At 37.5% G+C, this 27,264-nt stretch overlaps 1 protein-coding gene across 7 annotated transcripts in view; it reads right to left on the bottom strand.

Annotated features, from left to right (window-relative positions):
- The window catches only part of NCOA3 (nuclear receptor coactivator 3), a 129,444-nt gene that overhangs the window by 33,775 nt on the left and 68,405 nt on the right, over positions 1-27,264 (bottom strand). Inside the window, exon 3 of one of the 7 annotated variants that reach the window (XM_069548749.1) lies at positions 20,027-20,145. The exons of the other annotated variants lie outside the window; for them this stretch is intronic. The gene's annotated coding sequence lies outside the window, so the exon portion shown is untranslated. The remainder of the gene's footprint in view (positions 1-20,026; positions 20,146-27,264) is intronic. 7 annotated transcript variants of the gene reach the window in all.

The following is a 27,264-nucleotide window of genomic DNA, read 5'->3' as shown; positions in this document are numbered from 1 at the left end:
TTTTTTCCTCACAACATAAGTTAAAATAAAGGAGAGAAAAGAACTTAAATAATGGCCCAACATTATGATTTTACAGGGTAACCAGATCCCACAATGCCACAATACTATATTCTTCAAAAATGACAATGTCATAAAAGACAAAGTCTTTAAGTATTCTAGATTAAAGAAAGCTAAAGAGAAACAATAATTCAATGCAATATTTGATCCTATATTGAATCCTGCGCTCTAGACAGGGAAAATGCTATACATTATTAGATCTACTGACAATTTAGAATATGGACAACAGATAACAGTATTTTACCAATGTTAAATTTACTGAAGTTGATTTCTGTCCTGTGGTTATTTAAGAAACTATCCCTATTCTTAGTATTTAGGACAAAAAGGCCATTATGTACACAAAGGACCCTCCAATGGTTGGAGGGAGGGTTTACATACTTATAAGTGAGTGAGTGACAGAGAAAGGAACAGGAGAAGAGGGAGAAAGGGAGGGGAAGAAGAGCCTAGAAAGGAGGCTAGCAAACTGTTGACACTGGGTGAATCTCAGTTGGGCAAAAATTTTTTAATTCTTTGTACTATTCTTTTTCTTGCAACTTTAAGTTTAAAATTATTTCATAATAAAGTTAAATGCATGTTCAGCTTTGACTTCCAATTTTCATATTTTAAGAAAGTGATTCCTTAAAGAACAGAAATAGAGTAACTAGCTATATCTCAATACAATTACCTTTATATTTTTGTTTCGTTCACAGGTTACTTTTAAACTGTGTGGCCAACCATCCAGTGAATAATAGCATTTATTTTAAAAATATAATTTAAAAAAATTATACTCCAAATTTTAGATATTATTTCCTTATTTTGATGTTAAACACAAGCTGAATCCTCAAAATTAACAAACTCTTTAGTGAATAACAGCATTTCTTTAACTTGAAAGACATAATTTATTCTATATTCTTTGTACTATTTCCTAACTTTGCTGTTACACATAAGCTGGATCTCCAGTAGAGCTTAAGGTGCCTAGCATGTAACAAGTGATCAGTAAGTATGCCTCAAAAAGTACTGAGTAAATGGAACATTCAACACCTGCAGTCGTATTTTAGATTTTCCTCCATTCTGATCTACAAAAAAGTTTAAGATTAAACTTTCTAAATTGTTGCTTGTTTGGCCGATATAGGATGTTACCAAAATGAATTTTTAGAGACAATAATTATATCAATAGAGACTCAAAACCATGAAAATCTTAGTATGAAAGAAGTCAGTAACCACAACTATCATGTAAACTACACAGGTGCACATATCATTCATGTAAAGACAATGTTTATGTACATATAAAAGAAACCTAAATATTTCAACTGTATCCAAATACGGGCTTCCCTAGTGGCTCAGACAGTAAGGAATCTGCCTGCAATGCAGGAGACCAGGGTTTGATCCCTGGGTCAGGAAGACACCCTGGCGAAGCAAACTGCAACCCACTCCAGTACTCTTGCTTGAAGAATTCCATGGACAGAGGAGCCTGTCCATGAGGGTCGTGAAGAGTCCGCCACAACTGAGGAACTATGTCCAAATACACACGTGGCTCTCCTTCTCTTGATCTAACAGAACAACAAGCTATAACATGTATATGACTGCAGTCTACCTATTACTGAGTTTACTCTTTCACAGAGTCCCATGATCTCTAGTAACATAGATAATTATCCAAAAATGTACCAGTGCACGATTCTAATTTAAAACCACAGTACTGGTGTTTATTCAAACATGAAGGTATAACTATTTAAGATATAAAATAATTTTCAAATTTCATTTTTTAGAAACAAGACTGACAGATTTTTTTTTCTAGCTCTTACTTAGAGATAAACATTGGTACTACCTTCACTATACAGTGCCTAAAAGATCACATGATACACAAGTCTGAATGACAAAATACTGTATAACAAAAAAATCAAAGCAGAATAAATGTATCTTTAAATGTCACCCAACTAAAGAGAATGTTCAACATGAGAAGTAACAAACAGAAGTATTTCAGTCCCAAAAAACAAGTTTCCACATATTCAATAATACAATAATTCCTAAAAACAGATGACTACAACAAACTCTTCATGCACCATTTCCTATTCGTTTGGTATTAATCTTATTTATGAACACAAAAAACTATAAAAAGCATTTATTTTACTTGCCAGGCCTGTTGTCTACCTCTCACTGGTGGAGCCACACTCAGACTGGATTTACCTGGGGGGACAGAGTGTCTAGCTTTGTAAGTTACTCCTTCCGTGGCATACACAGCATATACACACTAGCTCTAGACCATCTTCAGTCTCTCACCAAGAATTAGGGTGGGAGGGGGAAACGGAACATGCACCAGGCCCACGAGTAGATTAATTTCTGCTCCCCAGGAAAGTTAAGAAACACAGATCAGTAACAGTACAGCCTACATTTTTACATCTTAAATTATAGCCCATCTAGTCTGAAGAATATACAGAGTTGGTAAAATCCATATTCAAAGGGGAAATAATACAGCAGAAGCGTTTCCCAGCACCTCTCACATCGGGACAGTCTATTGATACTGAAGGTGAAGTCGCTCAGTCGTGTACGACTCTTTGCGACCCCGTGGACTGTAACCTACTAGACTTCTCCGTCCGTGGGATTCTCCAGGCAAGATACTGAGCTCCTTCTAAATTCTGATCCCTGACAGATAAGACTATCATCCACACAGCTGAGCTGAAAAGAAATCAGGACCACAAAACATACCTGCCCTACTCCCACACAACCTGCACTCTTATCCAACAGTGAGGTTCATAGTATGTTTTGAAGTTGTGAATGTAGATGTTCCCCAGCTGCCAGTTAAACTGGAGTAACACCTCAACCACACTTCCAGGTAGAATACAACCCAATCACAGAAGGCTTTTCACATCCCTGACACTACAGTAATGAAAGACTAGAGCAAAACACTTTTCATTGAATCAGATTCAAAGGCCCAAAATGTATTCTATCTTTCAATGTAAACTCAACTGTCTAGATCCTTGAGTCATTTTTACAATTATTTTCCTTATATGAAATGTTTCTACTTAAAAGTTCTATGCTATACTACTTAAATACATTAATATGACAGTGTACACTTTAAAATGACATTTAACCAAAATATTCTATGCAACTATTTCAATACAGAATACTAGAAACTTATAATAACTTTCAATGTTCTCAAAATATAATGTTACCTATTTCTGTATTATTTGGAAAAGTCATAAGTAGATTCATGATAAATCAGATTTAAAACAAGCAAAAATCTTGCAGCAACTGGATAAAATTCCTCTATAAATACTACAGGCCTTTCTATACAATACAACCAAGCTGTGGTACAGGTTTAAGTTTATATACACAGAGTACAACAAACTGGTAGAAAAGGAACGTTCTTTAAAAGCAACAAAGAATTGTATCTGCCAGCTCAAAAGCCACAAAAACAATGACATGTGGCTTAGTAGCATTACTATCTTTCCTTTTGGTTATTCACAGTTAAGACAGGAGGGAAAAACTTGATTATGTAGAACAAACTATCCAGACGGTCAAAGATACAGGAAGTACTCCATGTCCAAAAGGAAGCAGTGTCAATCAACAATGCTAGTATCCATTAGGTGAGCAAGAAGTTATTGGGGCGGGGGGCGGGCGGCACCTAAGAAAAGCCACGACAAGCCAAAACGTAAGGAGGTAAAGTGAAACTGAGGTAAAGTCGCCCAGTCGTGTCCAACTCTTTGCGACCCCATGGACTATACAGTCCATGGAAATCTCCAGGTCACAATACTGGAGTGGGTAGCCTTTCCCTTCTCCAGGGGATCTTTGCAAACCAGGGATCGAACCCAGGTCTCCCACACTGCAGACGGATTCTTTACCAGCTGAGCCACCAGGGAGGCCCAAGGAGGTACATTACCCAGTAAATCTCCAATGGGATAGAGACCAACTAAAATATTTCATTTTCCTAAATCAATAAGGGAGGAGGAAGGAAACATAACTTTTGTGGCAGTACAATGCTAGGCATATCACATATTTGGTATAATTTCTCACAATTCTCCAAAGTATGTATTACTCCCATTTTATAGATAAAATAGCATCTAGATCACAGATACTAGATGGCAGAGCTGGGATTATAATATTTTTAGAATTTTATAATCAAAAAAAATATGTATCAGATGGTCCTTGGGCATTTCATCCCTCACTCCAAAAAAAATTTAACCAATCACACTGTTGAATCACACCATCTCTGCTAACAAGTTAACTGGAGAATTTCTCAGCTCATCAGTAAGAACACTGAGAAGCTGTTACATGAGGGTTTAAGGACATGCAGTATTAGGGTCAGAGGCAATGAGGTGCTCCAGCTCAGCAGGTACTAATGCTGCTATTTCCCTCAAGCCTCTAAAAATCAACCACTATTCTTCAGTCACCAAATATATGGCCCTCTACTAACCATGACCCTTATTTCTACTTGATACCAACAGTTAGTGGCTCACATGGCAAGGAAAAATGCTTAGTTCAGAAAAGCATTAACTGTAACCAAAAGAAAGAAAAAGAAATAAAGTGAAGTCACTCAGTCGTGTCTGACTCTTAGCAATCCCATGGACTGTAGCCTACCAGGCTCCTCCGTCCACTGAATTTTCCAAGCAAGGGTACTGGAGTGAGTTGTCATTTCTTTCTCCAGGGGATCTTCCCGATCCAGGGATTGAACCTAGGTCTCCCGCATTGCAGGCAGATGCTTTACCATCTGAGCCACCTGGGAAGCCCCAACTATAACCAAAATAACCTGTCAAGTATTTTCATTCTTGGGTTTCCCAAGATTAAATGCTAGGGCTAAGTACTTCTGACTATCCCACCAATAATCTGATTTATTTATCAGGCTTGTCTGTCTGACATATTATACAAGGTATGATTAAATATGTCAATTAGGGAGTATTTCTGGGAGTCTCCTGAGAATCTCAGTAACTTAAGAAAATCTTCATGCAACTGTGAATTTGAATTATTTATTGAAAACTGCTTGAAACATTATATAAAAATACAGACTGATTAAGCCAATTAGAAAAAAATTACCCTTGGGAAAGATTTATGAGACATCTGTACATAAACACACTACACAAAATTTAAGTTCCAAATTGACACTCTTACACAAATATAGTATACAGTCATCACCAGTTAGGCTTAATCCTACAAGAATATATTTTCTAAAATATAAAATTAGAGGTTTTATTTCAGTCTTTTGTGCAGCTCCAAGAGAAACAGCACCATGGAGCAAAGAAAGGAAACAAAATAAAATGGATGTGTTTAGGGGACAAGAAAAAGCAAAGGAGGAGGTAAGTCCATAAACATGGAGCCACTATGGACATTTCCTCACCAGTGATTATCTCCTACCTTTACGTTTTAACTGAATCTTGGTATAGAGGATAAGAGCTGAAAGTCGGGGGTTGGGGGCCCAAATAAAAACTAACTTGCAACATCCTTTTATTTTGTTGTTGAGAACCTGGTATGTTTAGTAGGATGCACTAAAAATCACCTAATGCAATCCATTTTTAAAATCTAATTCCACTTCTGTTCAAACATTTGCATGCCCAGACCATTTTGGGACCAGGAAATAAGAGATAAATGACACCACCCACTATTAGAACAAGCTTCCCTGGTGGCTTAGAGGGTAAAGCATCCACCTGTGACGCGGGAGACCCGGGTTCAATCCCTGAGTTGGGAAGATCCTCTGAAGAAGGAAATGGCAACCCCCTCCAGTACTCTTGCCTGGAAAATCCCATAGATGGAGGAGCCTGGTAAATCCCATAGATGGAGGAGCCTGCAGCCCATGGGGTCACAAAGAGCCGGACTATTAACCTCTCAGGCAAGCAGAAGAGGAAAACGGACAATTATAACATAATTTGGTAAGTGTTAAAATGAAGGCACAACTGACAGGAAACCTACTAGCCTACAGTTTTCTAAAAACAGGGGAAAAGCATAAACTCTATCAACAATAAACTACCTTGGTGTGAACATCTGCCATAAAACAGTATAAATCTCAGGTCCTGGTCAATTCTCTTCCTTTATCTTTAGTTATTAATGCCTGCAGATTTGGAAAGGGGCTAGCAGAGAGCAATAAAATATCTTACTTTTAATATGTAAGTTGAGGTGAGAAACATCCAAACATGAAGTAACAGCTATTTCACCCATGAGGTTTCATTCTCTCTTCTCTCGCTGTACTGCTTGCCTCTTCCTTGTCAATCAACAGCTGACCCCACAGCCTCTTTACATTGATGCTCTGGTTTAAGCCTGATGAAGCTGAACTCAAACACAAACTCCCCAGAGGTTCTAGTACCAGAACGGGGCATACCAATTAGCCAAGGCAGGTGCTAGATGCAACTGGAAGCTTGTTGCCAAGAGACTTCTCAACCTCTACATGAGCAACAGAGATGAAGTTCACAAATATACACTGTGCAGAGGAAGTTAAGCAAGCCAATTCCACTGAAATCAAATTACCCTCTCCTGACAGCATACTAACTAGCTGGGTAATTCTTTAGTTGCTTTAAAGGTTAGAGTGACTCCAACAATTTAACATGCTGAATCACTCTCATTCACAGGAATGAGACATAAGCTTGAACTTCATAAACCTGATACATTATTATATTATTATTAATAATAATAAATTATTCCATTTCTAAACAACATACTATCTAGTTGTATTTCTTCCTCACCACTACCTCCACCACCCAAGTGGCCTAAAAAGAAAAAGATTCTGACAAAAGATATTCATGAAAACAGCTACTATTTGTATTTAACCCTTAAGTAACTTATTTCTCCTTAGATGTCCCCTCTATCCCTCTCTTATCTACAATACTGAAACACTTTTAGTCATCCTTCAGGATCAAATGACTATCACCTTTGGTGAAACCATTCCCAATTATCCAATTAGAAAAAGCTGTCCCAGGACTTCCCTGGTGGCACCATGGATAAGAACCCCCCTGCCAACGCAGGGGGCACGGGCTGAACCCCTGGTCTGCGAAGATTCCACATGCTGCACCACTGCTGAGTCTGTGCTCTGGAGCCCACGAGCTGCAGGTACTGAAGCCCCCACCCAGAGCCTGGGCTCCACAGTAAGAGAAGCCACTGCAGGGAGAAGCCCAAAAACCAACAAAGGGCAGCCCCCACTCCCTGCAACGAGAGAAAGCCTGCCATCAACAAAGACCCAACACACCCAAAAGTAAATAAATTAAATAAATTTTAAAGCTATCCCCTCTTTTATTCTAACGCATTTTTCATACTTTATTTTCAATACTACACCTTATCCACATTTGTCTCCACTTTCTATACTATCAGCTCTAAACCATCATAAAAACGTGTAGAGACTATCTTATCACAAACTCCCTCTCTTTTCACTCCTAATACCACCATTCCCTGTGTTCCTCTTTCCAACTTCAGTTCTCCTCTTTCTTTCCTTCCCATCAGCTATACTTCCGACCAACCACAATATTCCTAAAATGCAGAGAAGACTAGGGGGACGGGGCTAAATACCTTGTAAAACAGTTTTGCTTTTTTCCGACATGTCATTTTTCACTTAGATATTTCCATTCCAAAAAAAATATGGTGGCTTCAAGATACCTATCAAAATAAAACTCAAGGGTTTGAATTCTTCAGCTGACGTACTGTGATACAATAAAAAGACAGCAGGGCTTTGCTGGACTCAGACTTTTGTCACCTATAAAAAAGCTGATCACTTGTAAAAACTGGGAATAATCACATCTTCCATATTCTTATGTTTATTGTGAGAATGAAAACCAATACAAAGCAAGCAACTGGAATAGGGCAAAATGGTGAACCCCCCAAGGTACACCATACCAAGAACAAAGATGTACGTTCAGCAACGTCAATTTTGTTCTCATTTGAAAAACAAATCATTACAAATATCCATACAACAACAAATTAAAAAGCTTCAGACAAATGAATTAGCCAGAACTATTCAGGCTATCTTCAGTGTACAGATAACTGACTGGAATTCAAAATATTTTCCCACTGAAATAGTGTGGTGAATGGCAGTTATTTAGCTAACATAAAACCATAAAGATAGAATAAAACTACTGTCATAGATGTCTATGTCCTTAAGATAAATAAGTGTAATTAAAGAGTAAGCCGGCACCTTTAGAAGATTCTGAAGAGGTTATTCAAGTACCTTCAAAGGTTCCCGGTAAAGCAAAGATTGCTGGGTTTTTTTTTTAAGGCCTCTCTGTATTTCTGGATTTGTGGTTTTATTTTTCCTTTGACAGACGTAAATAGCTCGACATCAAAAGTATTATTTATACCTAAGGCTGTCCTCTGGCACATAATGAAAATATAAGCAGAAAAGAAAGGAAGGAAGGAAGAAGAAAGTGTTCAACCTCCTTGAGCTAAGCGGTAAAGCTCTGGATTAAGATAAGCAGTGGGGAGTTGGAGGGGTGTGTGCACAGAGCAGAAATAAAATCTGATATAAATTTAACTAATAAGCGATAAAGATATAAAGGAGAGATGATCACAGCATGTACCTCATTCTCTCCTATTCCAGGCTATCTATCTAAGAGAAGAAAAGATATTTTAAGAAATGTTAAAACTAAGGGCTTCCCTGGTGGCTCAATGACAAAGAATCCACCTGCCAACACAGGAGACATGGGTTTGATCCCTGATGCAGGAAGATCCCACAGGCCATGGAGCAACTAACCCCGCGAGCCACAACTATTGAGCCTCCGTGCTCCAGAGCTCGGGAGCCACAGCTACCCAGCCCACAGGCCGCAACTACTGAGGTCTGTGTGCCCTGGAGTCTGAGCTCAGTAACAAGAGAAGCCACAAGTGAGAAGCCCGCCCAACGCAATGATGAGTAGCCCCTGCTCATGGCAACTAGAGAAAATCCTGCAAAGCAGGAAAAGACATAGCACAGTCAAAAATATTTTTTTTTAACTTTTTTAAGAAATGCTAAAACTAAAGAAATGATGCCATTAGTCACCTGGCAACCAAACGACTGAGAGCAGCAAAGCTGCTGTAGAAGCAGCACTAGTCAAGTAATGAATGAATGATACAGGGAACAATGACCACGGGTCAACTGCAAGGCAGACACTGATCAAATGGCAGTGCTTGCAGAGTCGAAAAGCTTGAAGTACCAAGACACTTCCCCCTGCGGTCCTGAAGTTAGCTCTGTCCACCAATATCAAGAATATAGAGAAGCTACATTGAGTTTCCCTATAAGACTAACATCTCAAAAATTAACAACAGGGAAATATAAGATGATGAAGCACTTTGAATTAATTTTCCAAAAACAGGTACTGAAGGTAGAAAAAGAGAAAATAAGGTATCACAGGAAAAACATCCTAGCCAGATTTCCTTCTCTAAAAGAAAAGACGTTGGGGCAGATGGTCTCTCACTTGAGCAACACGACATGGCAAGTCTGACTCATGAGACTTCCTGAATGGGCCATCATGCAGACTACAGTTAGCCTGCACTCAGTCCTTGCTGTTTCCATTGTCTTTTTTCTTTTTCTGACTTCACAGCACAGTTCCTCTTCAGTGATTGTAATTCCACTCCCAGACTAAATAACCTTACATTCAAAAGAATCCTTTTTTTTTTAGATAATGTTTCCCTATGCCTACAAGTTATATGTCTGATGACAGAAGTTCTCTCTTCAAATAAATCTCCAAAAGTCACTACTGATTTCAGGATGACAGTAATATAAACAGTGAATGAGAGCATATGTACCAAAGTCCAAAAAGAAAATAAGAATGCACTCCTAATATCATTTACCTGTTGGAGGGTGGTGTAGTGGTCGCATGGCTGAGAAAAGACAAAGTCCAAACCAAACTTCAACTGCCTTCTATTCTCCTCCAAAATATACCTACTATGCTATGTGAAGCTAAGAAGCTGCACCTCGAGGTCATGACTGTTCAAGGGAAGAAATCTGCAGCAAGCGAGACTATGAACTACTGAGGAACAGGATGAAAAGATCATCACTCAAATAATCTCGCATGAAACATAGTGTGGGTTTTTTTTTTCCTACTCAAAGGTCAGTTCTATGACGCATGACTTAAAGAGCCTGTGTGTGTACTTCACAAACCTGCCTATGCGTGTGGAATAAATGGGGGGGGGGGCGCTCATCTCATTATCGTGAGAGAACATTTGAGGCAAAATTTTAATTATGAACCCTTGTAAAACCATTCATAACAACTAAACTGGTAAAAGCAAAACCCACGTCAGCAAGCATCCTCAGAGTGGTCACAAAGTAACAGGGACGTAACGTATAGCATGAGGACTACGCTAACTCTGCTATATGAAACACAGAGAAGTTGTTAAGAGTAAATCCTAAAAAGTTCTCATCACAAGGAAGAAATTTTTTTCCTTCCTTCTTTCCTTTTATTGTATCTATGTGAGATGATGGATGTAGCTGAACCCATAGTGGCAAGCATGCCACAATATGTGTAAATCACACCATCCTGCTGAATCCCTTAAACTTATTCAGTGACATATGTCAACAATTTTCTCAATAAAACTGGGGAGGAGGGAAAGTTTTTATTGTTTTTTTTTTTAAGTGTGAAAGTGGAAGTGTTAGTCACTCAGTCGATTCGACTCTTTGGGACCCCATGGGCTGCAGCCCGCCAAGCTCCTCAGTCCCTGTAACTCCCCAGGCAAGAATACTGGAGTGGCTAGCCGTTCCCTTCCTCAGGGGATCTTAAAGAGCCTGAGTGTTAGCCACACAAAGGAAACTGCATTTCCTATACCAATATGCTTGAGATGAACTGTTGATCAAAATACACAAGTTTTTTGTTGTTATCATTTTGGGGGTTTTTTTTGTTTTGTTTTGGCCTCCAACAAGCTGGTGACCCAGTGCCAAAAAATCAACAAACTAGTACATGTAGAATCACAAATTGTATTTTGTGCTATAAAACATCTCCACTGAAAATTAATGGCTGATATGTAATTCAACGGGCTTCCTCAGTGGCTCAGGTGGTAAAGAATCTGTCCGCAATGCAGAAGACCTGGGTTTGATCCCTGGGTCGGGAAGATCCCCTGAAGAAAAGAATGGCAACCCACTCCAGTATTCTAGCCTGGAGAATTCCATGGACTCAAGGAACATGGTGGGCTACAGTCCATGGGGTCGCAAAGAGTCAAACACAACTGAGCAACTAAGACATTCTTGTAATTTAAAAGCAGGAACAACTGAGTACCAGACATAGTACACCATGTCACACACCATGTCACACAGCTATTCAAAGATACAACGAGGTGCAAGGTTTAAGTCAAAAGCTGGCACAGTGCTAACCAAATGCACCAGGTCAGCAGTTCTCCACCTTTTTAATATCAGGATTTCCTGAACTCTAAAAAGCTTTGGTTATGTGGGTTATTGTCTATCAATATTTACTATATTAGAAGTCAATACTGAGAAACACTTGAAATATTACATTTAAAAGCAAGTCCATTATACATTACTGTACACAAGTTTATGAAAAATAACATGAAACAAAACAATCGCATGAGATGGCACTGTTGCACGTTTTTACAAACCTTAACGTCAGACAACAAAAGACAGCTGAATCCTCTTATCTACTACACCATTCAACCTGCTGCGATACACCATATTGATCAAAATACATGAAGAAAATTCAGTCACACAGATACACGTACTTATAAAAGGAAGGACTATTTCAACAGCCTTTTATAATTCATTATAAATAATTTTCCTTGATATTATGCTAAAATGACAAGTGGTACTTTCAGTTTTCATTTGAAAACACTTCCAAACTTACAAAATATTGCAAAAAACACAACAAAACAAAATAACATGAGGCATACCCTGAATACATCTTACTCAGATTTGCTTACTGTATTAAGTTTCCTGTGACTACTGTAACGAATTACCACAAACAGGATATTCTCTTGAAGTTCTCCAGGCTCACTATCCAAAAAGGACATGGCATGACTGGGCCACACTCTTCCTGAAAGCTTCAAGGGAGACCTGCTCCACCCTCTCCTAACTTCTGGTGTTGCCAGCACTCCCTGGCATTAAAAAAGTGGTACTTTCTTAAAGGTCAGTTGCAAAGTGCAATCTGAAACCCTATCAGTAAATTTTCATACTGTTACAGTAAAATACTTACACGCTGAAAAAACTTTTACCCATGCATGATTCTGCAACATCATCCATTACCATTTGGATAATACTGGTTCACTGAATAAGCAGATTTTCAAATACTGATACATTATACAACATCAAAAACTCCACATTAATATCACCACCCATCTCATTCATGAAGTCCTTGAGTACTGAGAAGCTGTCACAGTCACGGTGACAGATTCAAAATTAACATAATTTCTACTTGAAAACTCCAGCTCTATCACTGTCAACAAATACTCTCAGATGCTTTCATTAAAGCAGTAGGTTCACCTTGCTTAGCCTTAAGAAACTGTCTGCCAAATCCCCAAATTCCAAAGCCATAGTTGGCTAGTCATTCTTTCAAGTAAAAATGGTTATTTCATGAAAAAAAGTGGCCTGTTCAGTACAAAAGCCAATCACACAAGTGTTCTTCCCCAAGACAACCATCCTACTTTGGTAGGCAGGAGTGCTTTTTGTCTATTTACCATTCTCACTAAAAGAATGTTAAAAATATAGTACTCAACTGTCAAGATTTAATGAAATGAGCAAATTGTGTTCCTTCATCAAAGACAATCCCAAGTGATAAAGAAGTGGAGTTTATGTGAGGTTTTTCTTTGTTTAAGTCTGAGCACAGAGGAGTGGAAAATGTAACTGACTACCAGCAGTCTGGGAGTGCCACTGCCTTGATTCATGCTAAGACACCAGCAGTTTTATGCATCACTGCTTTTGCACCATCAGGGCATTAACAGGATGAAAATGGAAAATATATTACTATAAAACAATTTCAATACTGTGGACTCCACAAAAGGTTCTCAGGGACTCTCAAGGGTTCACAAACCAACCTTTGAGAAGCACTGTCCTAGATTAAAGTAGGGATTGAGGGTTTGATATCAGTACAGCTTCTCCAAGATTCTCTACACACTCATTTAACAAATAGTCCAGTATCTATTATATGCAGGCCTATATAAATAAGCCATGTTGTGTATCAAAAGAACAAAGGACTTCCTGATGAGATGATGTAGTGGAATCTGCTTTCAACCAACAACATTCTCCCCCCTTTCTCTTAATATAATAACGACAAAATACTTTTTTGAATCTTGAAAGATACAATCATAACAAACATAAGAAACATGTCTGTGGACCAAGACATAGCACAAACATACAGCAGTAAGTTGATGACTCTATGAACCTACTAGCACTAGCACTGCTGCTGCTGCTGCTGCTGCTTCTAAGTCACTTCAGTCATGTCCTACTCTGTGCGACCCCATAGATGGCAGCCCACCAGGCTCCCCCGTCTCTGGGATCCTCCAGGCAGGAACACCGGAGTGGGTTGCCATTTCCTTCTCCAGTGCAGGAAAGTGAAAAGTGAAAGTGAAGTCGCTCAGTCGTGTCCGACTCTTAGAGACCCCATGGACTGCAGCCCACCAGGCTCCCCCATCCATGGGATTTTCCAGACAAGAGTACTGGAGTGGGGTGCCATTGCCTTCTCTGAAGCTCTAGCACTAGGAACTAGCAAAGAAACCCAAGAAATTAAATCATGCACAAGGTAACAACATAAAACAAGGCTCATTAAGTAGAAATCAAACATAAAATTCCTGAAAGGTGAAAAAAAAGAGCTGTCAATAGCTACCTAGCTGATTATATCACACTGTTACCTACAGTTAAATAAGGGGAAAAAAAGGGCGGGGGGGGAGGTAATATAGTTGGTCCTCAACTTACAAAAGTTTAACTTACGGTTTTCCAACTTCACAACAGTGCAAAAGGGATATGCATTCAGTCAAGCCCTACATCAAATTCTGAATTTTAATTTTTTCCCAGCTGGCCAAAAGCAGTAGGATGCTCTCTCATGATACTGAGCAGTGGCACATTTCAACTTACAATGGGCTCATTGGGATGTAACCCCATTGTATATCAAAGAAAACATGTACATACAAAGCCCACATCGTGCATAGTTCTGATATTACAATGATACCTCAGAAGAGAATCTTGAAAACAGGCCAACGGTACAGTGGAAATGATTTCTGCTGCTGCTAAGTCACTTCAGTCATGTCCGACTCTCTGTGATCCCACAGACGGCAGCACACCAGGCTCCGCCGTCCCTGGGATTCTCCAGGCAAGAACACTGGAGTGGGTTGCCATTTCCTTCTCCAATGCATGAAAGTGAAAAGTGAAAGGGAAGTCGCTCAGTCGTGTCCAACCCTCAGCAACCCCATGGACTGCCGCCCGTGGGATTCTCCAGGCAAGAGCACTGCTGGAGCGGAGAGCCACTGCCTTCTCTGAATGACGTCTGAATGCAACACAAATGAGCTATGAGTGCCAGAGACACGGAAAGGGGGACACACGAAGCGCATCGAAAAAGAGAGACTTCCCACTCGAGACACAAACTATAAACTACACTTACCAAGTGGATTTAAAAACTGAACTAAGAAAGATGGCCAAGAAATTGCATTGATTCCAAAAGATGAATTAACCACCCAACAGAATCTTCAAATAAATTTAAAATAAATGATTACAATCCTTAATAAGATAATCAACAGCCATGAAAATATAATACATATAGAGCAACAATGTTCTAAAAAGAATAAAATATAAGTATAAAAAAGATGATATTGCCCATTATGTGAGCACCAAATATCGGAACTGTGAATAGATGTGGTTAGCATGGGATGCTTAAGCCCACATTTTAAACAAAACTCAATAGATTAGGATTAACTCTTAGACCAGACACCACACACATAATCATTGAACTGGGGCGGGGTGCAGGGACTGATGAATCCAACCAGAAGGCAGCACAGCGAAGTGAAAAAGGGAAAGAACACAGATTTGATCTAAGCCCCAATATGGTATTTGCCAAATTTAAATCTCTGCATCTTCATGTTCTTTCCTTGAGAGTGGATAAACCATCATCTTTACAAGGTTGCTGAAAGAAGTTTTTAAAAAATCACATATTCAAAAAAAAAAAAAAGCTCAGTGGTGGGCAAATGGTAGGCCTGAAAGATGGCTCCCACAAGAATCTTATGATTTACAGACAGAATCAAAATTATTTTAAAGAGAGAATAATTATAAAATACCTCTACAACTTAAATAAATTCAGGAAACAATGTATTTGTGTGTTTTTCAACTCTGATATTAGCGAAACAGACTTAGGCAAATCTAAACCTTGGGGCCTAACAGAAGATTAGAGATGTTATTTGAGAAGCACTAAATTCTCAAAGATGCTCAGATCTACAAATATAGTTTTGGTAGTGGTCTTAAACTGTTCTTATGTGAACAGTTCAAATATTTTCCTTAAACTTCTCCAATACTGTACATTTCCATGTCAAAATAATTTGTTGACACAGTATCTTTTATTAGAAAGGACACTTGGGTTGCAATTTAAGGACAATTTCTTCTTTGAAAAATCATGTTAAAATTCATAATTAATTTCACTGCAATTTTTTAAAAATATAAAGACACTGGCAATTTAACTAGCCTAAATTTAAAATCCTATTCATTACTCATCATTCTTAATAAAATGGCTTACTTTTCAACTGCTGAAAGAAAAACAGAAAGGGACAAAACTCAGGCTTCTTATATTTCAAATGCAATTGGGAGTTACTTTAGTAATAAAATGCCTACAATTTACATGGTACCTTTACACCACATAACAGGCTTATCAAAAGCCAAAATATAAACTCTAATATGCACAAAAAATCAGATTTCAACTTACTTCCCAGGGCTTAGAAATCAAAGACCTCATACTACTAAATCAAGCCTAGAAATGAAAAGACAGTAGGATTACAGCTGTGCATGGCCAATTTATCTTCTGAAGTCAGAGCATGTCTCCTGTTACCTTGCAGCAAGTCAATGTGATCTGCATGTCAATATATCCAAGGGTTGCAGTATCTGAAACCTGCATCAACCATAAAGGTGTTATTTTCACTAACAAGCTTGCCAACACATTATGAACTCTGCAGTTCTAAAGTTGTTTTTAAATTATTATCACAATCTCATTTTAAAGAAAACTTTAAAAGGCTAAGAACAAGATTAAGAATCATCCAATTCCAATTCTATTTATGGTCACCCTCCAACGAAACAACTAGCTCTATAAAAATCTTTTTAAACCAATAACAATATGCTAGTGTTCTTGCCTGGAGAATCCCAGGGACGAGGAAGCCTGGTGGGCCACCGTCTATGGGGTCGCACAGAACTGGACACGACTGAAGTGACGCAGCAGCAGCAGCAGTCGATGTAACAAAAATAAAGATTCTATAAGGCCATTTCTACTTGAGGGGCAAATTTTATAGTAGGGCAATGAAAGTAATGACAAATCACACATTATGTAACAGGAGTGCTATCTGGAAAACATTAGGTTCATTTTTGCTTGGAATGATTTTTCAACTATGAAAGACAAAATTTAATGGAGGTGGACTCACATAGTATGAGCTTAATATGTGAAGTTCATTAAAGATTGATACATGATGGAAAATATATTTAAATCTTAGGAACATATGCTGAGCATGTGTACACATGCAAAGCTTTCAAAGTTTTTAGAATGTGAAAATGAGCTCCTGTTATCCTTGATAAATGTCAGCTGTCATACACTCATGTCCAATACATACTATTTTTCACAAAGCGGAGTAGAAGAAAAGGCAATTTTGAATCCACCAGCTGCACGTAATGGTTACACACAGAAAATTCTACTCAAGGTCAGAAGTTTATAGGTTTTTAATATCAACTTCAAAATAATGCAGGCTTTACATGTTAAAAATTACAGATTCCAAACATATTCTTTTGAGAACAGTCATAAAAAAGTAACTAAGAGTTTGGCACATGAGAGACAGGGCCACTGTAACTGTGATATAAACCAGATTATTTGTATTTCTGGGTCATTGAGCTGATATTTAGGCCAATTATATTCTTAACTAAGCTACAAAATTAAGTACTACAAGATCTATATTATTACCAACCTGATGACTTTATGTCTATATTTTCCAAGTCTAATAAAACTGTCCCTTTAAAAAACCCTGACTGTGAACAATTACTACAACTGTACCTCCATCCACTTTTACCAAGAGCAGAAAAATAGTGATTACACTAGTACAGCAATTTAGATAGTTTGTTATTTGTGCCAAAGATGGATATTATAACTTTAAGAGTTTTCTCTACATATTCAGAAAGCTTCATCCTTAAAAGCAAACCAGTTTAAGCAGTTTTTCACTTTAATAATAGAACAAAACTATTAATAGGAATTTTCTTTTTAAAGTTTTTCTGTATAGTATGTGACCTATGCTAAAAAAAAAAAACACTATCTTTGAAAAGTAAGTTGCTCTTTCACCAACATTAAATTCAAACTAAGCTTTCAAAATTATAAATATTGATATTCTTCTATATATCATACAACTAGTGACGTCCACATTTTAAATACATCACTAGTCATCAGTCATCATTGCACAGGAAGAATCTCTTAAAAGCTTAAAACCTAAAAAAATTAAAAAGGAGGGACCTAGTGTAGTCAGATTATCTCAAGTAAAATAACTTTCACTTTTCCACTTAGAACCACAGCACTTCATCAGCCCAAGAGAGCAGATCCACCAAATTATGGCTTTCTTAGTATCTTCTAATTGGCCTTATAAGCTTGAGAGCAAAACACTGATTTCTGGATGTATAACTGCAAAATGTCCATAAGTAACTTATAAGCATTTAACGAACATATAGAAAAGTGTAGATGGATTTAGGTATGATTTTGAATTCTTTTTTGAATAAAGTCTTTTTGACATAAACTTTCTTGACAAATGAAGATATGGGGCTGGAATTAACATTAACCCTATACTTTCAGGCCAACTACTCTAACAAAGACTAAGGTTTTTTAAAAATTGAGGTAAGTTTAATTAACAGGTTATTTTTGAATCTCAGAAAAGTTTGAGATACACAACACACCTTCTGAAGTCAGTAGTGCCATTAGAAAAGTACCCATATTTTCCCATAAAATTCCTTTATGGCATCATAGAACTCTTAGTATTCCTGAATACATCAGCTATATTCCCTAACAGCTTCATTAAGATATGATTCATTAAGATATGATAAACCATTGTTAAGCCAATATCCTCCAATTAAAAATAAAAAATATCAACAGCAAGAATTTTAAAAAGATAAAATTCATACACCACACGTTTAAAATACACAATTCAATGGCTTAAAGTACAGAGCTGCACAGCTGTCACCACTGTCAAGTTCAGAACATTTTTATTACTGCAGAAAGAAACCCCTCAGCTGTCACTCCCCTAATGCTTCCATACCCCCCACCCCACACAACTTCTCTCACACCCTCACCCTAGGCAGCCACTAGCTTATTTTCTGTCTCTGGATCTGCCTATTCTGGACAGCTCCTACACGCAGAATCACACAGGATCTAGTCCTCTGCGACTGGCTTAGCCTGCAGGCCTACCCATGTGGTGGCATCTAACAGAGCTTCGTTATACAGATACAGACTCATCCAGTCATCAGTTGGGGGACATGAGGTTGTTTCCACTTTTTGACTGTGAACATTAAGCTTTTAATGTGGCCACCTATATAAGAATCCTCTGAAGACTGCTAGTAAACAGGAAAGAGGCAGGGTCTTTAAAATGTTTTAAGTGGAACCACTTGTGCAATTTTAAGTAAGATTAATATGCTAAGGGCTCGAATGGTAAAAGCGGGCAACGTAGAGGAACAGATGGGGAATGTAAGGAGAGAGATGGAAACTCTAAAAAAGCAAATGAGAGTATTAAAATCAAAATCACTAACAAAAATGAAGAATGCTGTCCATGGACAGAGCTGCTTGGTGAGAGGAGTGGAACCAGTGAGGCTGAATACACACACATACTTTTTTCTTTCTCTCCCTCACTCTTTTTCTCTCTCTTCCAAAATGAAAAGACAAAGAGGAAAAAGGACAGAATATTCAGGAAAGGTGGAACAATTACAAAATAATACACACATAAGTGGATTACCATTTATATGAAATTCAAGAAAAGGCAAACTGTAGTGACTTAAAGCAGCCCAGTGGCCACCAGTTACCAGGAGAGAGGACAGACTGCAGAGGGGCACAAAGGAACTTCAGGGGTGGCAGGAGTGTCTTCTGTCATAACTGAGATAATGGTTACACTTGCCAAAACTCAAACTGCAAATGTAAGGTTGGTGAATCTTATTGTCTGCAAATTATACTTTATAATAAAGTTGTTTAAAAACATCACAGTATATACTGCCAATCCTGTGATAAATAATAAATGACTTGTATGAAACAAATTAGCTAACGAAACAGGGCTATTTCAGTAAGAAAATTTACTTTTTTCTAAAGAAATTCTCCATTAAAAGTAAATTTATTACATCAGCAGTTAAAAATCAAGTTTATCTTTTAAAACTTTAGAGTAATAACAGGTCTCTCTGCAACAAGTGACATGTATTAAAATGTTCATTGACATATCATTTATACATCAATAACTAGAGCAAACTAATGTTCAATCCCAAATGTAAAAAATTCTAATAAAGCCATATGAAAGACTACAATATAGTAGCAGAAAAAATAAATAGATTATATATAACATGGTGGAATCTTAAAAGCAATCAAAAGTTAAAAAAGCAAGTACACTATATTCCTTATATTTTTGTAAAGCTAAAAGACAAAACTGAACATTGTTCAGGAACACATATATGTGTGGCTTTTCAAACTTTTTTGAAAGCAACTGCAACTAAAGGAAACTGTTACTTCTGGGATCCAGGCAGGATGAGTGCAGGGAGAATCACAGAGGGGATGGGTACACCTCTTACATTCAAGTAGTGGGTTCACAGCTGTTCATCAAAGTGTACTTCATAACTCACAAATAATATATACTCTTGTTCAGATAAAATACTGCATAATTTTAATGTTAAACTTTAAAAACTATGTGGACAAATACTTACTCTAACATTGGAGCTAGATCCTGTGTTGAGCGTATTTCATCTACTACTCAATCCCCACTGCAGTCATCCTCTGATACAGAGAACAGAGCAAAGTATAGAATTCAACTTTATTCCTTTTACTAAGAAAACAGGGAAGTAAAATAACTCACTCAGGGTCAAATATTTAGTAAGTGATGGAGCCAGAAATTAAACCCAGGTCTCGCCAATGTCAGAGCCCAAGCCCTTAAATATTTCCACTCATCCTCTTAAAAATCCCCCAAAACCTTAAAACTTATGACATCAAATTCTCTACTCCTTTTTTCATGGAATCTCTGAGTTTAACTGCACCATTTACAGCTGTTTCAACAATAGACTTTCAACAGAACTGGCCCATCTGAAGTCCTGAATTAGAAGTTACTGTTTCCCAGCCACATTCACTAGAATTTCCTACCAGTCTTTATAAAAAGAAAATAGGGAGAAGTATGGCCTTTACCAGGTTGGTCATCACCAAGTACCACAGATTCTCAACCCACCCCTATGCACATCACTTTAAAAAACAATTTTAAATATCTTCATCTTACTGATAGTTTCATCTCCTAATCTAACCATCATTCATTTACACTGAGTAGGGGAGAAGCAGTTCACTTAAACTGTTTGGTTTTTAAATAATAGTTGCTTTACAGATTTCCATGATTAATTCATTTTAACTAAAAGGAGTAAAAAACACAGTTTATAATTAAAACTGTTATCTTTAAACTCTAGTAATTCAATATTAAACTAAACTGAAGGACAGAGACAAATACAGTTCTCACAACTTAGAACATCATTCATACGCAATACCTTTTCTAAATATCAAGATTCTCAGGACTTCTGCCAGAACTTTAGAAACTACAATATTATTAATAAAATATGATATGAAAGCATGTCATAATTATCCTGGCCTTGGCAATATTTTCGTTCCTCTATCCAACTATACAGTGTTTTAATTTTAACAAAGATGACATAAAATCAGTTTCAGAAACCTACACGAAATACATCCATTAACTGAGGTTGTATTCAAAGAGTTAATTTCCAAGACCATGAATAATATCATAGCCTAAACTCCAGAAAGTCATGATGTTACAATTTCTATAGTTAAAGTTGAATTTTTCTGTTGAATAATCACAGGCTTACTTTCACTGCTGGAGTAATGTCATCTGTAAGTTTCTAAGGTATTACTGACTTCAGTGATACTTACATTTTTCTATTAAAAATCATTTTTAAACCACAAATAAGAACTTACCTTTAATTTTCTACAACTGTATATAATGTTTAAGCAGTATCTTCTACCTCCTCAGCATGAATATTTAAAAAGACTGCAACTTACTACAATATAAAGTTCAGAAATTATAGAAAGAAAAGGTCTAAAGCTTGCAAAGAATCAAGATGTAAGTTCTAACTTCAGTTACATCACAAACTAGTTATACAACTTTGATAAATCCATTGGCTTAAGCCCTTTACAATGCTGGGTTGTAAGAACAAGGTTGAAACAGAAAAGTACTTCCTTACTGAATATCATTCAGACTAGAGAAGAAATTAACTGAACTTAAAGGGTTATCAAAACTATCCATCTGAAGAATGGAAGGAAAACAAATTGAAGACAAATGGAAAGGACAAGTGAGAAACAGCAAATGGTCTATCAAATATGTTACCTAGAGCCCCAGAAGTGAGACTGAAGCAAAAACAAAAAACTTCAAGAAATAATGGCCAAAACTTCCCCAAACTTGATGAAAACATCAGTCTGCACACTGAAGTTCAGTTAATCCCAAGAGGAATAAATACAAAGAAAACCAAACCTAAGTACATTATAATCCAACTATTTAAATTCAAACATCAAGAGAAAATCTTGAAAGTAGTCACAAGAAAAAAAAGACCATAAGACCATATACCCAGAGGAACAAAGATAAAAATTACCTTTTTAGAAGCAATCAGACAATAAGATCTTTAGAGTGCTGAAGCAACTGACAACAGAATTTTATATACAGGGAATCCTTCAAAAATGAATGTGGAATAAACATTTTCACATAAGTAAAATCTGTGACAATTAGTCTCAAATACTTTAGGAACTAAAAGTACTCCTTCAGGCCAACGATTAAGAACATCAGATGACAAGACAGTATGGTACTGGCACAAAGACAGACATATAGATCAATGGAACAAAATAGAAAGCCCAGAGATAAATCCACACACATATGGACACCTTATCTTTGACAAAGGAGGCAAGAATATACAATGGAGTAAAGACAATCTCTTTAACAAGTGATGCTGGGAAAACTGGTCAACCACTTGTAAAAGAATGAAACTAGATCACTTTCTAACACCGCACACAAAAATAAACTCAAAATGGATTAAAGATCTAAATGTAAGATCAGAAACTATAAAACTCCTAGAGGAGAACATAGGCAAAACACTCTCAGACATAAATCACAGCAGGATCCTCTATGATCCACCTCCCAGAATTCTGGAAATAAAAGCAAAAATAAACAAATGGGATCTAATTAAAATTAAAAGCTTCTGCACAACAAAGGAAAATATAAGCAAGGTGAAAAGACAGCCTTCTGAATGGGAGAAAATAATAGCAAATGAAGCAACTGACAAACAACTAATCTCAAAAATATACAAGCAACTTCTGCAGCTCAACTCCAGAAAAATAAACGACCCTATCAAAAAATGGGCCAAAGAACTAAATAGACATTTCTCCAAAGAAGACATACGGATGGCTAACAAACACATGAAAAGATGCTCAACATCACTCATTATTAGAGAAATGCAAATCAAAACCACAATGAGGTACCACTTCACACCAGTCAGAATGGCTGCGATCCAAAAATCTGCAAGCAATAAATGCTGGAGAGGGTGTGGAGAAAAGGGAACCCTCCTACACTGTTGGTGGGAATGCAAACTAGTACAGCCACTATGGAGAACAGTGTGGAGATTCCTTAAAAAATTGCAAATAGAACTACCTTATGACCCAGCAATCCCACTTCTGGGCATACACACCGAGGAAACCAGAATTGAAAGAGACACATGTACCCCAATGTTCATCGCAGCACTGTTTATAATAGCCAGGACATGGAAACAACCTAGATGTCCATCAGCAGATGAATGGATAAGAAAGCTGTGGTACATATACACAATGGAGTATTACTCAGCGGTTAAAAAGAATTCATTTGAATCAGTTCTGATGAGATGGATGAAACTGGAGCCGATTATACAGAGTGAAGTAAGCCAGAAAGAAAAACACCAATACAGTATACTAACACATATATATGGAATTTAGGAAGATGGCAATGACGACCCTGTATGCAAGACAGGGAAAGAGACACAGATGTGTATAACGGACTTTTGGACTCAGAGGGAGAGGGAGAGGGTGGGATGATTTGGGAGAATGACATTCTAACATGTATACTATCAAGTGAATTGAATCGCCAGTCTATGTCTGACGCAGGATGCAGCATGCTTGGGGCTGGTGCATGGGGATGACCCAGAAAGATGTTATGGGGAGGAAGGTGGGAGGGGGGTTCATGTTTGGGAATGCATGTAAGAATTAAAGATTTTAAAATTTAAAAAATAAAAAACTAAAAATTAAAAAAAAAAAAAAGAACATCAGATGAAAACCCCTGTCCATAACAGTGAATGAAGGACATCCAAAATGTCTTCCTGCCAACTGGGTGGCTCAGCTTTCCTCTGCTGTTTGCCTTGAAGTCTAAGATTCTCATGGAAAAGATAAAAAATCTAAATATTTTATGAAATAAATTCTAGGTGACAGACTACTGACCTAAGGTAACTCACACAATTTTACAACTGTACTGGAGGATGAACTAAGTCAAAATTTCTAGGTCCCTTTATACACCTAAGTGGACGATGTCTTCAAAGCAGACTGCAAAAAAAAAAAAAAAAAAAAAGATTAAGCGAAACAGATTTACACAGGACTGAATAAACTAGTGAAGATTTTAACTGCAGTTATTTGTTTTAGAATATTATTGTGTGGTATTATGTTTTCCAATGGGTTCTATAAAGAAGCCGTTTTTCTTTCTCTTCTATATCTAGCCCTCAATTTAATAAATTACACTTATGTACTCTAAAAGCATTCTATGTGGCACCTGATTCGATGTCCTCAAATTGCAGGGGAAAAAACAGAAACATAAAAACTGAGTCTCTCTACTTTTCATGTCAATATTGTTAATTGCATAGGTTTAATAAAAATCTGTCAACCCATTTATCAGGATAATTGGATATTCAAGTCGGGATCTTGAATGTCATAATTGAGAATAATTCTCATTTAGTCAGGCATGACAAGCCCATCATTAACAAATAATGACTTCACTTTATAAGTCAATACCTATAGGCCTGGTTCCTATTCTTTGCTTATAGGAACTAGCTTCAAAAGTAGGCCAGAGACTCAGTAAATCTGATGAACTGGAAGGAGAGACAATTCATTCACATTTATAGGTCCTGCAAATGAAATCTAGTAGGGTTTGTTGAGACTGGTTTCCTAGTCTCAAGATATGAGAATAAAAGAGACTTTAGAAATGAAAGTCTATATTCCTTAGGAAAACTTCCAGAGAAATTAATCCTCTGGTCTCAGAAGCTGTTCAATAAAATACCCTCAGGGAATTCCCTGGCAGTCCAATAGTTAAGACATCACATTTCCGTGGCAGGAGACCCAGGTTCAATCCTTGGTCAGAGAGCTAAGACCCTGCATGCTGCACAGCACAGCCCCAAAAATAAAAAAATAAAATAGCAATCAAAGAAGCTTCTATGGTTAAAGATATCTTTCTGCTCCTCTTGGCACAGCATGAGAAGAGCCTTCTTTTTTTTTTTTTTTTTAATTAACTTAAGAATCAACTGTGGGCTTACAATTTAGGTCAAGAGAGAATAATGAGACTCATCCCAACATAAACTGAACAAACTATATTCAAATATCAGAGAACAAGCAGTGAGAAATTGTGGTCCCTGAGATTAAGAAACAACTGGGCATGAGGGGAGAAGGAACAACATGGTAACATGAGCCCTTCCTTCTAGGAGGCAGTTTTTCCAGATCACAACAGAGAGATGAAGAACTCAAACAGAGCCCAGCAATCTTGCAGAATGGACAAGATAATAACCAGAATTCAGAATGGTCAAGCTGGATAGATACTGCAGGGCAGTTTCTCAGAGAGACTGACAAGATTGCAGGGACTAACAAACATATCCTGAGATTTGTACCAAAATCCTGGCTCAGATGGTAAAGTGTCTGCCTGCAATGCAGAAGACAAGGGTTCAATCCCTGGGTGGGGAAGATCCCCTGGAGAAGGAAATGGCAACCCACTCTAGTACTCTTGCCTCAAAAATTCCATGGACAGAGGAGCCTGATAGGCTACAGTCCATGAGGTTGCAAAGAGTTGGACATGACTGAGCAACTTCACTTTCAAAGAAATCGTGACAAAGAAGAAAAAGTTGAAATACTCACGCCACCTCTTTCAAGCCTTACTATAAAGCTGCACTGGATTGATGGGTATAAGGATTGATGAATCAATGGAACAGAATAAAGACCAGAAATAGATTCTGACTATCTACCTATCTATCTATCTATCTATCTATCTATCTGTCTGTCTATCTATCTATATATAAATGGCTTCCCAGGTGGCTCACTGGTAAAGAACCCGCCTGCCAATGCAGCAGACAGAGGTTCAATCCCTGGTTCGGGAAGATCTGCTGCAGGAGAAAATGGCCACCTACTCATTATCCTTGCCTGGAAAATTCCTTGGACAGAAGAGCCTGGAGGGTTTCAGTCCATGAAGTAGCAGAGTCAGATACAACTGAACACGCATGTGTACACACACACACAGAAAGGAGCAAAGAGTCGGACACAACTGAGCATGCACGTACGCACACACATACAGAGCAGCAAAGGGTTGGGCACAACTGAGCACACGTGTACATACATACACACACACACACACACACAATTAAAAAGCAACACAATGGAAAAAGGAGTCTTCGACAAATAGCCATGGAACAGAATGCCAATGTTTTTAAAAACTTATCCTCAATCCTTTCTTCACCACATGCAAATATTAAATCAAAATGGATCACAGACCTAAATATAAAGATAAAATTACAGAACTTCTACAACAAAGGAGAAAAATCTTCATCAACTCATTAATAGGCAGAGATCTCTTCACACACTAAAAAACAATTACTCATAAGCAAAAAAAAAAATTTATTTTATTCAAAATGCCTATATTCTCAAAAACAAAAAAAAAAATCAAGAATATGAAAAGGGAGACCAAAGAAAGACCAGAAGAAAATACTCTCAAAATATATCTGAAAAGAATTTGTACTCAGAAAAATTTAAGTCATATAATAAGAAAACAAACCACCCAATTTAAGAAATGCACACATTTGAACAGACACTTCATAAAGAGATATAAGTGGAGCTTGAACTCTCATAAACTGCAAGCAGAATACAAAATGGTACAGCCACTTTAGAAAACAGTTTCAATTTCTTATAACGATAAGCACACACTTAACATAAGACAATTACACTCCTGGGTATTTACTCAAGAGGGAAAAAAATCTAAACAGAAACTTGCACTTAAATATTCCTAGAAGCTTTATTCATAGAAGCCAAAAACAGGAAGCCCAATGGGATACTACTCAGCAATAAAAATAAACTACTGATACACTCAAAAATGTGGATGCAGCTAAAAAAACACTAAGTAGAACTTATACAATATGACAGTGGGGAAACAGGCTCTCTCACACATTACTGGTGTGAATCAATATGGCGTAATGCTTATGGAATGTAATTAGACAACATCTAACAAAACTACATATACATTTACCCTCCAACCTAGTAATCTTACTTCTAAGAATTTATCCTGAAGGTATATCCCCCCCCAAGAATACGAAAATATATTTTCACAAGGTTATTCGTTGCAGCATCATTTTAACTGCAAAATACTGGAAACAACCTAGGTAACGCCCAGGTTGAGACTGACTGAAGAGCCTATGGTGTGCGCACATAACGAAAACGCTGCTGCTGCCGCTGCTCAGTCCTGTCCAACTCTTTGCCACTCTGCGGACTGTAGCCAGGCTCCTCTATCCATGAGATTTTTCAGGCAAGAACACTGGAGTGAGTTGCCATTTCCTCCCCCAATGGATCTTCCCAACCCAGTGACTGAACTTGCATCTCCTGCACTGCAGGTAGACTCTTTTACTGGTGAGCAATTGGG

This window comes from Ovis canadensis, chromosome 13 (genome assembly GCF_042477335.2).
Source record: "Ovis canadensis isolate MfBH-ARS-UI-01 breed Bighorn chromosome 13, ARS-UI_OviCan_v2, whole genome shotgun sequence".
NCBI lineage: Eukaryota > Metazoa > Chordata > Mammalia > Artiodactyla > Bovidae > Ovis > Ovis canadensis.
This window is presented reverse-complemented; position numbering and strand designations above follow the sequence as displayed.